Genomic DNA, 14,945 nt, shown 5'->3' on the forward strand with positions numbered 1-14,945 from the left:
CCCTTCATCATTTCTGATGAAGGGTCTAGGCCCGAAACGTCAGCCTTTCTGCTCCTATGATGCTGCTTGGCCTGCTGTGTTCATCCAGCCCTGCACCTTGTTGTCTCTGATTCTCCAGCATCTGCAGTTCCTACTATCTCTGAAGATTTTTTTTTTCAGTTAGCTGACAAAAATATTGTTCTGGTAACACTAGACTCCTTCCAATCCACTTAAGATCTGATCTATGGCACATTGGCATACGGTAGGTGCAGATCTCCATTCATCTGGAGGTAGGCTTGATCAAGGTTGAAATTACTGAAAAGCTGGTCCAGCTAGTCTAGCAAATAGGTAATCGATTTTAAAGGCACAGCACACAGTACTAGATTAAAGATGACCTTAAAATCGTCACAGATGATCCATCCTTATCACTAGTATGATAGATGTGGCCCAATTACTCATTTATGGGTTCCAGATCTCCCTCCTTGACTAGCTTCTCTAATTCTGTGTGATCTTTGGTCTGATTGCATAAGACACTGATCTAGCCTTGCAATATTTTTGCTTGATTCTGATCCATGATTCTCAATTTGACAGATCTTTTCTATGCTATATTCTATGAAATGTTGCTCTAGAATTCTGACAGATCAGCCTGAGAAGCTAATGAACAATTTACTTCAGCCCAGTTGAGTCTGATTTTCTACAATCACTTTCTTCCCAATAAAGCTGGGAATTTCCTTCGACAACATGTTAGGATACATCTTTAGACTGACTGACTATGTAACTAAATATTCACATTGATATAACCCCCTAAAGTCGCCACTTTGCCCATGTATATGCTTAGTACAATTTTTAAGGGTTGCGTCGCAGTGTGACTGCAGCTTCTGATAAACACGTGCACATATTGGTGAAACTGCTTCTGTGGTGTCCACCTCCGTTCTTACTGGCTTGCCTTTCAGTAAGAGAGTGACCCAGCATTGGTTGGCGTCGCCAGTGATGGCCAGTGTATTTTGGATTGAGATTCTGGGATTTCTCATCCTTTTTTGTACTGTATAGATTTTATTCCTTTTTTTTTGGTTTCTGTATGCCTGTTGATATATTCATGTTTCTTCCTCAAACATGCCTGTTCAATGTGCTTTTTTCTTTTGCAGTTTCTGCATGTAGTTTCTTTATACCAGCAACGCGCTGCTGTGGGACTTCGTATCACACACTGGTGGTAGCTTTGAGTCTGTGTTGGTGCTGGTGTCTCACCCACCATTTTGTGAACCCTTGTGCTTGAGCTAATCTGTTGGGCTTCCTTGGCTGTTCATTCCATTTGAGGCTGCTGTTTGCAGTGCTTTCTTTACGTCTGTGTTTCTTTCTGCAGTAAACTCTTCTGCATTACTTCACATTTTGAACCACACACCAGTTTGTATCTGATAGCATCATTTAAGATGTCTCCAAATTCATAGAATTCTGCTAACTACTTCAAAATTGCTATGAACTGAGATAGCTTCAGTGTCATTCCATATGCATTTGTGGAATCTGAATCTTTTGGCAATCACCAACAGTTTCAGTGAAAAAATGGTTCTTTAAGATTCCTACTGTTTCTTCATAGTTTTTGGAACCTGGCTTCTCCTAGCTGTATCAGACACAGGAGGTTAGAAGACATTGCGCACCCCACCCCCCCAACCTCCAAATAATAGCAATGCAGGGACAGTAATGAATATGTCAATTTTGTTAGCTTGAACAAAATTATGGAATTTCTTTGTAAGAGTTCTAGCTCTGTGTTTTCATCATACGGTCCAACTGTCCAAACTTGTATTTTTTTAAAAATGGGAAGGGCCTGCATAGCACAATGTACTACAAATGTTTTAGCACTGCCTTGATTTTTCTACTTAAAACAAGGTGTTCCTGAGGCTGCCTGTTTCTTTGAGTCTACATCCCCCAGCTCAAAGCACTTCTCTCCGTGTAGCGTACTCCTTAAATCAGTGTTTCTTCAGGCTAGGGAATATGGCAAACTTCTTCTGCATTGTCCAGTTGACTTGATGGATCTCAAAGCAGTTTTCTTCTTGTATTAACTTCCAAGAAGGACCAGGAGACTGAAGCATTTAACAGCAGGAGCTTTATTTGTGCCAAAATTGGGAGAGCTGTCTCAGAATTGTCAGGCTGTAGCCTGACAATATCCAAGACACCACCATCACCATTCCTGGATGTTTCTTGTCTCACTGGCAGGCAGACACAGCAGAGGTGGTGGAACAGACCTAGCAGAGGTGGTGGCACAGTGGTATAAAGTCAGGAGGGAGTTGCCCTGGGAGTCCTCAACATTGACTCTGAACCACATGAAGTCTTATGGCTTTGTGTTAAACATGGGCAAAGAAACCTCCTGATTACTGCACACCATCCTCCCTCAGCTGATGAATCAGTATTCCAACATGTTGAACAACACTTAGAGGAAACACTGAGGATGACAGGAGTGCAAAATGTACTCTGGGTCAGGATTAAAATGTCCACCACTAAGAGTGGTTTGCAGCTGTACGACCGATTTTTAAGCTGGTTGCATCCGAAAGGACATAGCTGGGTCTGCAGCAAATAAAGGAAAAATATAGTTCAGGACTGCATCCTTACCAGTCTGCCAGCTGCACATGCATCTGTCCATGGTAGCATTGGTAAAAGTGACCACCGCACAGTCCTTATCCAGATGAAGTCCAACCTTCACGTTGAGAATACCCTTCATCTGTGGTATTGTCACCCATGCTAAATAGCACAGACTTCGAACAGATCTAGCAACTCCAGACTGGGTGTCTATGAAGCGCTATGTCCCATCAACAGTAGCAGAATTAAACTCCAACATAATCTGCAACCTCATGGCCCGACGTATTTCCCCCATGTAACCATTACCATCAAACCAGAGGATCAACCCTGGTTCAATGGAGATTACAGGAGGGCATGTCAGGAGCAGCACCAAGCTTACTTAAGACTGAGGTATCAACCCGGTGAAGCTACCAAACAGCATAAGCAGGAAGTGATAGACAGAGCTAAGCGATCCCAAAACCAATGACTGATCAGATCAGTCCTGCCAGATCCAGTTGTAAAAGGTAGTGGACAATTAAACAATCGCTGGAAGAAGAGGCTGCACAAATATCAAGGATGGAAGAGTCCAACACATGTATGCAACAGTTAATGCTGAAGCATTTGCAGCAATGTTCAGTCAGAGGTACCAAGTGGATGATTCATCTTGGCCTCCTGTTGTGGTCCCCAGCATCACAGATGTCAGTCTACAACCGATTCAATTCATTCCACATAACGTCAATAAACTGTTGGAGGTGCTGGTTCTACAAAGGTTATGGGCCTTGACAGCATTCTGGCAGTAGTTCTGAAAATTTGTACTGCAGAACTTGCTGCACTCCTAGCCAAGCTGTTCCAGTACAGCTATAACACTGGCATCCATCTGACAACGTGGAAAATTGCTCCGGTATGTCCTGTACACAGAAAGGAAGACAAGTCCAGTCTGTCCAATTATCAATCATCAGTCCACCCTTGATCATTAAAGTGATGGAAGGTGTCATCAATAGTGCTATCAAGCAGTGCCTGCTCAGTGACACTCAGTTTGGTTCTGCTCGGGCCACGTGGCTCTTGACCTCTTGACAGCCTTTGTTTAAACATGGATAGAAGGGCTGAATTCTAGAGAAAAGGTGAGGGTGACATCCCTTGACATGAAGGCTGCAGTCAACCAAGTGTGGCACCAGGGAGCCCTAGCAAAACTGGAGTCAATGGGAATCTGAAGCAAGGGGAGCAGGCAATCTCTCCAATGGTTGGAGTCATGCCTGGCATATAGGAAGATGCTCGTAGTGTTAGTCAGACATATAAGCTCCAGGACACTTCTGCAGGAGTTCTTCAGTGTAGTGTCCTTGGCTCAACTATCTTCAGCTACTTTATGGCCTTCCCTCCATCATGTGGTCAGAATTGGGGATGTTTGCAGATGATTGCCCAATGTTCAGCACTATTCATGACTCCTCAGATACTGAAGCAGACCATGCTCAAATGTAACAAGGCCTGGACAATATCTTTGTCTGCCATTTGTGTGGCACGAATGTTACTTGCCCCTTGTCAGCCAAACCATTTCAAACTAGAGACACTGTACCCACTGCCCCTTGACATTCACTATGTTACCATCACTGAATCTTTCACTGTCAAAATCCTGGGCATTACCATTGACCAGAAACTCAACTGGACTCACCATATAAATACAATGGCAATCGAACTGGTCAGAGGCTAAGAATACGGTGGCGAGTAACTCTCACCTCCTTACTCCCCAGAGCCTGTTCACCATTTACACGGCACAAGTCAGGTGTGTGATGGGATAATCCCCACTTGTCTGGGTGGTTGCAGTTCCAACAACATTTAAGAAGCTTGACACCATCCAGGACAAAGCAGCCTGCTGGATTGGCATCTGAACCGCAAGCATCCAATCCCTTCGTCTCTGACGCTCAATAGAAGCAGTGTGTACTATCTGCAAGATGCACTGCAGAAATTCATCAAAACTTAGGCAGCATCTTCCAAACCCATGATCAGTTCTATCTAGAAGGATAAGGGTAGCAGATGCACAGGAACACCACCACCTCCAAGCCACATACCATCCTGACTTGGAAATATATCACCATCCCTTCACTGTTGCTGGGCCAAAACCGTGGCATTCTCTCTCTAAAGGTTGTGGATCAACCTACAGCACGTGGACTGCAGCTGTTCAAGAATTCGACTTACTGCTGCATTCTCAAGGGCAGCTAGGGGGACAGGCAACAAATACCGGCTAGTCAGAGACGCTCAAGTCCTACAAGTGCATTAAAAAAGGTAAAGACAGAACTAAACACTGGTGAGACTCCATAGATGAAGAAAGATGTAAGGAACAATTGGTTAGAATAAGGCATACATCCAGTATATGCTTCCTCCGTTGACTATATGATCAGACAAGATACAAAGAGACTCTGAGAGAAGCCTATAAACAATTAGAATGACAAAGACATATTATAATATTGAGTTATCAAAGAATATAAAACAATAAAATATTTTGTAAGCATGTCAATTAGAAGGTAAGATTGTGTCAGGACTAGGACCATTAAGGGCTAGACAGGAAAATACCATCATACTCTTAGTGAACTGGCAGAAATATTCAATAATTCTTTTGCTTGGATATTTACAAGGGAGATTGAACAGGTAGACATGATACTAGTTATGAGATGAATAATGAGAAGTGCATTTCCAACTTAGTCGGGGGGAGAAAAGTATTGAGTGAACTTTCCAAATGGAATGAAGTCCATGCTTTAAATAGATTGATTCATGTATTTTAAGAAACAGACTAGGCAAGATACAGCAGATGCACAATACTATTCGTGAGAGAAAGGTAGAGCCTATGGCTCAAGGCAGAGCACTTGAGAAGGATTGTAAAGTTGAACACTATTTCTTTATTTTTCTGCCTTTTTGTGTTCTATGTTTTGGTATATTTTTCTGTTTTAAGATGGCACCGAAGAGTGGTGACACAGTACAACACTTTTCACTGTATTTTGTTACAAAATACAATGTGACAATAAATAAAATATAGTACCAGAGAATTGACAGCTGATGTAGCTTCTATATTTAAGAAGGAAGGTAGTAGTTGGGAAGGGAATTATAGACCAGTCAACTTAACAATGGTGTTAGAAAAGAAAATGACATCCCTTCTAAAGGAGAGAGTAGAAAAAAATACAAAAAATAATATCATATTGAATAGTCTACATGGATTTCAAATTGGCAAGTCTCGCTTAGCTGTCTTCATTGAATTTTTTTATGGAGGTAGCAGAGAGGATAGACCATAGTAATAGCTGTAATTTATCTGGATTTTCAAAAAGCGTTTGATAAGGTGCTCCATTGTCTAAACAATAAGATCTGAGAATGCAGAGTCTGAGTCAAAATGACAGAATGAATTTCTGGCTGGATCGAAACAGAAAACCGAGCGTGGGGGTCAAGGCTAATTGTTCAGAACAGCAGAATGTGGGAAATGCTTTTCCACAAAGTTCACAACTGAGACAATGATTTTGATGTTAATGCTGTAGACTTTGGAGTCAAAAATAAGATGAACAGTTGTCACCAAATTTTGGGAGTGTGGCGTGGTCCAGGTCGATACCGAAGGAGGAGGATTGAAATGAATTACAGGGTAACATTAATAAACTTGCAGAATGGGCAAATAGTTGGTAAATAAAGTTCAGGCAAATACTTGTGGTTTAAGATTTGTTTGGCAGGAAGAATAGAAAAGTTGATCATTGGTTAGAAAAAGGCATATCCAGTATGTAGACCAGAGAGAGGAGGCATTTGATAAGATGCAAAGAGACTGGGAGAGAAACAATAGAAAGTTCAAATTTGAACATAGGTAGAGGAATAAACCAATCTTGCTGTACAAGTACACTAAGCTTTAGGAGGAGTGTCGGGTTAGCAAGGCCATAAAATAAGGCTCTAGATTTTATTTCCAGTAGGATGTTATATTAAATCTATATCCAAATCCTGGTTGGACCAAACTTGATACTGCGTGCAATCTGGTTACCATATTATTAGAAAGATTTAGAGGTATTGAAGGTTTTACCTGAGAAGGTTTTACAATGATATGAGAAATGCAAGGGCAGGTGTACAAAGTGTTTTTTTTAATGTATTCTAATCAATCTGTTCAGAGATATTATCAGACGCTTCTGTAGTAAGTGGGACTTGAACTTGGGTCTCCTGGCTAAGAGTTAGAAATGCTACTGCTGCACCATGCTTGAGAGAGCAAAGGCTGAGGGGTAACCGAAGAATCATGAAAGGATGCATGTTAGGTCCATGGATTATAATCCCATGTCATCTTCTGACATACTGAACTTGTACTTGCAAGATCTTTTGGCTTTAGAAAAGAGATAGCCAGAGGATTCCTGTGGATTTAAATTCAGAGTTGTCTGAAGGGGAACCCTGTTATGTCATACTATAAAAGTTTCAAAGGGAGAAATACACTACAAACTGATCACTGATCTCTAATCTCTTGAGTATATCAGCTGGTGAATGTGATGGAAGAAAAGACTGAGTGAGAGAAATGCTTGTGTTTCCCATTCAGGATTACACTCAGAGTTTTTTAAAAAAAAAAAAACCCAGCTTCAACCCATGTGTGTGTGTGTGTGTGTGTGTGTGTGGAATGAGGTGCTCATTTATGCTGGTAGGCTGTGAAATTCTCTAACACAGGGAGTGATTGAAGTGAATAGTGCCAAGATATTTTTCCCATGACAGGGGAGTGAACAAAAAAGGTTTAAGGCGAGAAGGGAAAGTTTTTTTAACAGGGAACTGAGGGGGCAACTTTTTAACGCAGAGGGTGGTGTCTGTATGGAACAAGCTGCCAGATGAGGTGGTGAACGCAGGTATAATTACAACATTTAAAAGACATCTGGCTGGATATGTGAATAGGAACGGTTTAGAAGGATACAGGCCAAATGCTGGCAAATGGGACGAGATCAGTTCAGGATATCTGGTTGGCGCAGATGAGTTGGACCAAGGGGCCTGCTTCTGTGCTATGTAACTCTGACTGTATGAATAGTGTAAATGCACTTAATAGAAAGCTAAACAAGCATATGAATGAAAAGGGTGTAGAGAGTCACGATGGCAGATTTAGGCAAGGAAAAATGTGAGGAGACACCAATGGAGCGTAGATATTGACATGGAATTGGAATAACTTGGTGGCCTGTTTCTGTGCTATATCGCTTAGATAATCTTATGTAGTTGCTTTGTTCAACTGTGACCTCATTCCTGTACCATTACTAAGTTATTTTAGATAGTATTGGGTCACAGTAGACAGAGGCAGTATCAAGTTATTTCGATAGTTCACACTAATTGACTTATTATCAATTAATTTTAGAGCCTGGAAGTCCTTTAATATTTGAACAGGTTTTCGTTAAATTTTGCTTATGGGATGTTGGCAGTGCTGACAGTTTTGGTATTTGTTGCCCAACTCTAGTTGCACAGAGGTGGTGGTGGTGAACTATTGTCTTGAATTGCTAGAGTCCATGTGGTGTGGGCATGCACAGTACTGTTAGGAAGAGAGTGCGAGTTTTGTAAAAGTGACGATATGGTTCTAAGTTATGATATAAGGCCTAGAGGTGGACTTGCAGGTGGTGTAGTACCCACGTGTCTGCTGCCTCTATCTTTTTTAGGTGATAAAGGTTGCTGGTTTGGAAGGATGCTTGGCAAGTTTCAGGAATGCATCTTGCAGATGGTTCACATTACTGCCACTGAGTGGAATCTTGCAGAGGTGACAAATGGTTGGAGATCCAATAAGAACACTGCATCACATCAGGAGGACCTGCTATGTCTTGTACCACTCAAATACTTGACAAACCAATACTGAGCCTTCCCTAGGATCAAGGACACAAGATGGAAGTACCACTCAATTAGAGCTGACAGATATATTGTATAATTACAACATTTAAAAGACCTTTTCAATAAGCACATGAATAAGAAAGGTTTGGAGGGGTATGGACCAGGAGCAGGCAGGTGGGACTAGGATAGTTTGGGATTATGTTTGGCATGGACTGGTTGGATTGAAGGGCCTGTTTCCATGCTGTATAACTCTATAATGGGCAGAGCCCAGCTGGGGACTAGGATAATCATTGGATCCCAGCCTAGCAGTGCATATAATGGGAAAGTTATAGAATGGAGTCATGAGAGAGCTTGGAATCATGCATGTTAGTCATTAAAGGCAAGGCAGGATGACCCAAGGGTATGTGCCAATCAATTAGGCACTAGGAGCCTGGGTTTGCTTGTTGCACTCCCTGTGTGGTGTCTCCTCTCTGCCATCTGGCTAATACCAGAGACACCAATCCTGGGGTCTCAGTTACTTACGTACATGAATGACTTGGATGAAGAAACCGAATAAACTCATCAGTTTGCTGATGATACAAAGCTAAGTAAGAATGTAAGGTAGGAGTAGGAGATTTAGACAAGTAAAGTGAGTGAATATCAGAGTGAGTGGAATGTGGGGAAGTGAGCAGTTATTCACATATGGTCCAAATAGAGCAATGATTTTTAAAGCTGTGAAATTTTTAAGGTTGAGGTTCAGATGGACTTAGGTGCGGTGTATTTGTAAAAGAAGCACAGTTAGAATGCAGGTACAGCAAGAAGCTAGAAAGGCACATGGAATGTTGATCTTTTAAGCAGTCTTGTTACAATAAAAGCATTGGCAAAGCCACACTTGGTGTACTGTATGTAACTTTGATCTCCAGATCAAAATCATCTGTCTCGGAATTTATTGCAGGAGTTCATCAGAAGTGCTCTAATCCTAACCATCTTTGACTGCTTCATCAATGGCCTCCTTTTCTTAGGGTCAGACAGTACAAAGCCCTGCATGATTTCGCAACTTCTCAGATACTCTACCAGACCATGTCAATGTGCAGCAAGACCTAGACAATATCTAGGCTTTAACTCACCACAACATTCTCATGGATAATTAGGGATAGGCCATAAATGCATGGAACAAATTGGGGAAAAAATTTGAGAGAGGATGTACTTGCTTTGGTTATTCAGCAAAGCTTCACTTGGATCCTGGGACGAAGGTTTGTCCTAATGATAGGTGGTTGTGTAAATTAGACCTAAATTTGGATGAATGAGATTGATCTCATTAAAACATACAAGATTCTTAATAGAGTTAGCTGGGGAGTCCAGAACACGAGGGCAGAGTCTCAGGATATGTGACTGATTATATAGGACCAAGATAAGGAACAATTTCTTTACTCAAAGTTAGAATCATAGAATCCCTACAGTGGGGAAAGAAGCCATTTGGCCCATTGAGCCTGCACCAGCCCTCTGAAGAGCATCCCATATTTACATGATGAACCCATCAAACCTACACATCCCTGAATGCTATGGGGTGATTTATCATGGTCATTCCACCTAACATGTACGTCTTTGGATTGTGAGAAGAAACCGAGCACCCAGAGACACGGGGAGAACGTGCGAACTCCATACAGACAGTCACACAAGGTTGGAATCAAACCCGGGTCCTGGCGCTGTGAGGCAGCAGTGCTAACCACTGAGCCACCGTGCCACCCCTAAAGGTTATAACTCTAAATTCTGTACACCAGACAGTTGTAGATGCTCTGTAGTTGAATGAAATAGACTGATATGGAGATTCTTTTGGGGAATTAAGAGATATGTGGCTCTGCTAAGAAAGTAGAATTGAGACAGAAGATCAGCCATTATCGTGAATGGCAGGGCAGACTTCAGGACCAAATGGTTGATGGCTGCTTGTAGTATTTTGGCCTCCTAGATCTGGATGGTGTTGAGCTTCTAGCACTCATCCTGTTAAGTAGAGATTGAGCCTTGTAGACAGTGGGCAGACTCTGGGGAGTCAGAATGTGTGCCTGCAAAATGCCCATCTGGCTCCATCCCCGCCTCCTTGACCTGTCTGTCTTCTCTCCACCTATCTGCTCCTCTATCCACCTTCCATCATCGCCTCCCCCTCCCCCATTTCTGAAAAAGGGTCCAGACCCAAACGTTAGCTTTCCTGCTCCTCTGCTGCCTGGCCTGCTGTGTTCATCCAGCTCTACACCTTGTTATCTCAGACTCCAGCATCGGCAGTTCCTACTATCTCAGAGTTGGTCATGCCATTTTGCTGCGAGTTGGTGTTCATGTATCTTGGTGGCGAGTTTCCTGCCCACAAGAAAAACTACATAGGACAGTCAGGCAGGAAACAAGCAAAACAAAGGCAAGCACGAGAATTTGTGGAGGCCTGGTTTTCAACCACCGATGCAATAAACAAACATATTGAAATAGACCCCATCTACGTACCACTACAGCACAAAGCTGGAAACGAGACTGCCCACCATGACAGACCAGACCATATAAATTCAGAGCTGGATAGAACAATAGCATTTCAACAAGGCTACACAGCACTTACTATGTCACCTAGAAGGGAGACAAAATGTTTGCTTGAAAACCAGTCAGCTCAGCAAACCAACCAACAACTCCTGGAGTATGTGATACTAGAAATCTTATAAATCCTGAAATGGATAATCCATTCAGCACTTCTGGCTGTAGATGATTGCAAATTCTTCAGTCATTTTTTTTTTCCTTACTGATCATCTGGGTTTTCCCACCATTTAAGGATGGAGACGTTTGTGAAGCTTTTGTTCCGATTTAGATATTTACTTGCCGACCATTCATAACTGCAGCAATGATGTAGAGCTTTGATTTCATGGTTGTGGAATCACTTGGTTCTGGCTGCAGCATGCTGCTTTGTATTGTATAACATATTGTAACTTCAGAAGGTAGGTACTTTTTAGGCATGCTTAACTGCTACATCTCATTGAAATAAAGTTGATCTCCTGGCTTCTTGCTAATGGTAACGTGACGGATATGCTTGACCATGAGGTTACAGGTTTATGGCTGTAATTCTGCTCCTGACAGATGGAATTTAATTTAGATAAATGTGAGGTCCTGCATTTTGGTAAGGCAAATCAGGGCAGGACTTGTGCACTAAATGGTAAAGGAGTGTTGCTAAACAAAGAGACAGTGGGGTAGTGGTTCATAAATCATTGTAAGTGGAGTCACAGGTAGACAGGGAGTGAAGAAAGAGTTTGGTACACTTGTCTTTATTGGTCAGTGCATTGAGTATAGGAGTTGGAAGGTGATGTTGTGGCTATACAAGGCTTGGTTAGGCCACTTGCGGAATACTGGGTTCAATTCTGGTCTCCCTGCTATAGGACAGATGATGTGAAACTTGAAAGGGTTCAGAAAAGATTCACCAGGATGTTGCCAGGGTTGGAGGGTTTGAGCCATAGTGAAAGGCTGAATAGACTGAGGCTAATTTCCTTGGAGCATCGGAGGCTGGGGGCTGACCTTTTATAGAGGTTTATAAAATCATGAGGGGCATGGATAGGGTAAATAGCCAGATCTTTTTCCTGGGGTGGAGGTATCTAAAACTAGAGGGCATAGGTTTAAGGTGAGAGGAGAAAGATTTAAAAGGGACCCAAGGGGCAACATTTTCACGGAGTGTCGTATGTGTATGGCATGATTTGCCAGAGGAGGTGGCAGAAGCTGGTAAAATTATATCATTTAAAAAGCACCTGGATGGGTACATGAATAGGAAAGCTTTAGAGGGGTATGGACCAAATGCTGGCAAATGGGACTAGATTAGTTTAGGATATCTGGTCAGCATGGGCAAGTTAGGCAGAAGGGTCTGTTTCCATGCTGTGCATCTCTATAACTCTGTCGATGGCCCGCAGCACTTCATGATCCCATGTTTTGAGTTGCTGGATAAATCTGAATGTGTCCCATTTAACATGGTGGGAATATTGCACAACTTGATGGAGGATATCCTCTGTGCAGGGAGGATTTTCATCTCCACAAGGCCCGTATTGGTGTCAGTCCTACTAAAGCTGTTATGAACAGATGCATCTGTGACAGTTGGATTGATGAATGCAAGGCCAAATAGGCTTTTCTCTCATTGGTTACCTCACCACAAGAAGCAGGCTTAATCCAACAGATATGTCTTTGTGACTCTGACTCTGCAATCTCAGTCAATTGTGATGCTACTGAGCCACTTTGAGGGACTTTAAAATCCAGAAACAAAAGTACATTCTGCATCCTTGATACTTGTGCTGCTTCTGTCTGGAGTTCTACATGGAGGAGTACTGATTCTTTCGCTGAGGGAGGGTGGTAGTGATAATCTTCTGATAAACACAGCTCATGCACCAAGACTACATGGGCTCCAGAGTCATCCCTTCTTTGCTGTATACTTGTATGGTGCACCTTCCTGCTGATGGGACAGTGCATATCCACGGAGATGATGGAGCAGCCTGGTACTTCGTCTGTGAAGTATGATTCAGTGAGTATGACTCTGTTAGGCTGTTGCTTCATTATTCTTTGAAACAACTCTCCCAACTTTGTCTTCAGTTCCTAGCTGCTAGGGAGGCGAACTTTGAAGGTCAACAGACCAGAGTGTTTTTTTCTTATTTCTGATAACTAGGATGATGTTGGATTACGTATCCATTTCTACTTTTATTCAAGCCTGCTATAGTGGTTTTATACAAGTGAGTTACTTGCCAGGGCATTTCACAGACCATTAAGAATAGCCCACATTGCTGAGAGTCTAGCATTGCATACAAGTCAGATTGAGTAAGACAGCAGTTTTGTTTCCTAATGGAAATTGGTGAACCAGATGAGATTTAGCAGAAATCTGGTAGTTCCATGTTTCCCACTAGTGAGACATCTAATAAATTGAATTTAAATTTCCACACCCACCATGGTGGGATTTGATCTTAGTGTCTTGAGCTTTACTCCTGGCCACTGGATCATTGTCCAGTAACATTTACTACTATGTTGCTATTCCTTTGAAAATGAATAGGTTCCCTGTAAAATTCCTCAGGGCAAGCATTCCAGTTTCAGTTGTATGTCATAGATCACTACTCCTAATATTCAGCTGGCCGTATTTCTGGCAGTTGGGATGTGGTCAGTGTAATGGCAAATGGGACGGTTTAAGATCTTGCCTCATTGCCTGTTCATCTGCACATCGCTGGGACAACAGCTTCTGGAATCATGTTTACATCTATTCATCTTAAGATTTCAGTCTTTAGGCTACTATGATTTATTTATTTTTTCTGCACTTTCTTTGAATACTGTTCCCTTATTTGCATTAATTTTTCCTGCAGTGTCTTGGGTGAAGAGACCTAAAATTGTTTAATTATTAATCCTGATTTGTCTGGCAGAAGACAACCACATGAATTGCAGGATAAATGTAGCTTTAACATTTTATGACAGAATTTCATTATTTTCTATAAACAGGTTTCATGGAATGATTTCACGGGAAGCAGCAGATCAGCTGCTGAGTGTAGCAGAAGGCAGTTATATTATTCGGGAAAGTCAACGTCAGTCTGGTACCTACACCCTGGCACTGCGGTTAGTGGTGATTTTAATAATTAAATGCAGTGTAAAGTGAAGTCTTAATACATAAACAAATGTGATGGTAGAAACAAAGATTTTGTGTTTTTGTTTGCGACTTACATTCTGATGAGATTATTACTATTTCCTGTATCTTCAATAATGCCAATTGATAAACTGGCTGAATCTTCATTAAAAACCAAAAGAACTGCGGATGCTGTAAATCAGGAACAAAAACAAAGTTGCTGGAAAAGCTCAGCAGGTCTGGCAGCATCTGTGGAGGAGAAAACAGTTAACGTTTCGGGTCCGGTGACCCTTCCTCAGAACTGATGGTGGCAGGGAAAACGTCAGTTTATATTGCAGAAAATAAGGAGGTGGGTGGGGTAGGGAGTAAATGATAGGATAGAGCCCAAAGAGAGAGAGAGAGACAGTTGGACAGACAAAGGCGTTGCTAACGATCAGGCTGGGAGGGTGAATAGTTGTTAATGGGGACTGTTAGTGACTAACAATAGGGGGTGTGTAATGGCAGGCTATGTGGTAACAAGGCCTGGTGTGTGGGGTGGGGGTCTGGGACATGGGAGAGTTTAGGCCCTAAAATTATTGCACTCAGTACTGAGTCCGGAGGGCTGTAGGGTCCCCAAGCGGAAAATGAGGTGTTGTTCCTCCAGCTTGCGTTGGGCTTCACTGGAACACTGTAGCAAGCCGGAGACACAGATGTTGGCCAGGGAGCAAGGTGGTGCATTGAAGTGGCAGGCAACAGGTAGTTCAGGGTCTTTTTTGCGAGCAGAACGTAGATGTTCTGCGAAGCGGTCGCCAAATCTATGCTTCATTTCCCCAATGTGGAGGAGACCTTCCAAACATACCTTCCAGGTGAAGCAACACTTCACCTGCACTTCCAAGAATCTAGTCTACTGCATTCGCTGCTCACAATGTGGTCTCCTCTACAAACTAGCATACAGGTGCAACAGGTAATCAGGAAGGCTAATGAAATGCTGGAACAAAAACAAAGTTGCTGGAAAAGCTCAGCAGGTCTGGCAGCATCTGTGGAGGAGAAAACAGAGTTAACGTTTCAG

General features: G+C 42.3%; 1 protein-coding gene across 8 annotated transcripts in view; it reads left to right on the forward strand.

Annotated features, from left to right (window-relative positions):
* Window positions 1-14,945, forward strand: part of atf2 (activating transcription factor 2) — a 139,896-nt gene that overhangs the window by 58,073 nt on the left and 66,878 nt on the right. The gene's annotated exons all lie outside the window — the stretch shown is intronic.

The sequence above is a fragment of the Rhincodon typus genome, chromosome 7 (assembly GCF_021869965.1).
Source record: "Rhincodon typus isolate 14 chromosome 7, sRhiTyp1.1, whole genome shotgun sequence".
NCBI classification, from domain to species: domain Eukaryota; kingdom Metazoa; phylum Chordata; class Chondrichthyes; order Orectolobiformes; family Rhincodontidae; genus Rhincodon; species Rhincodon typus.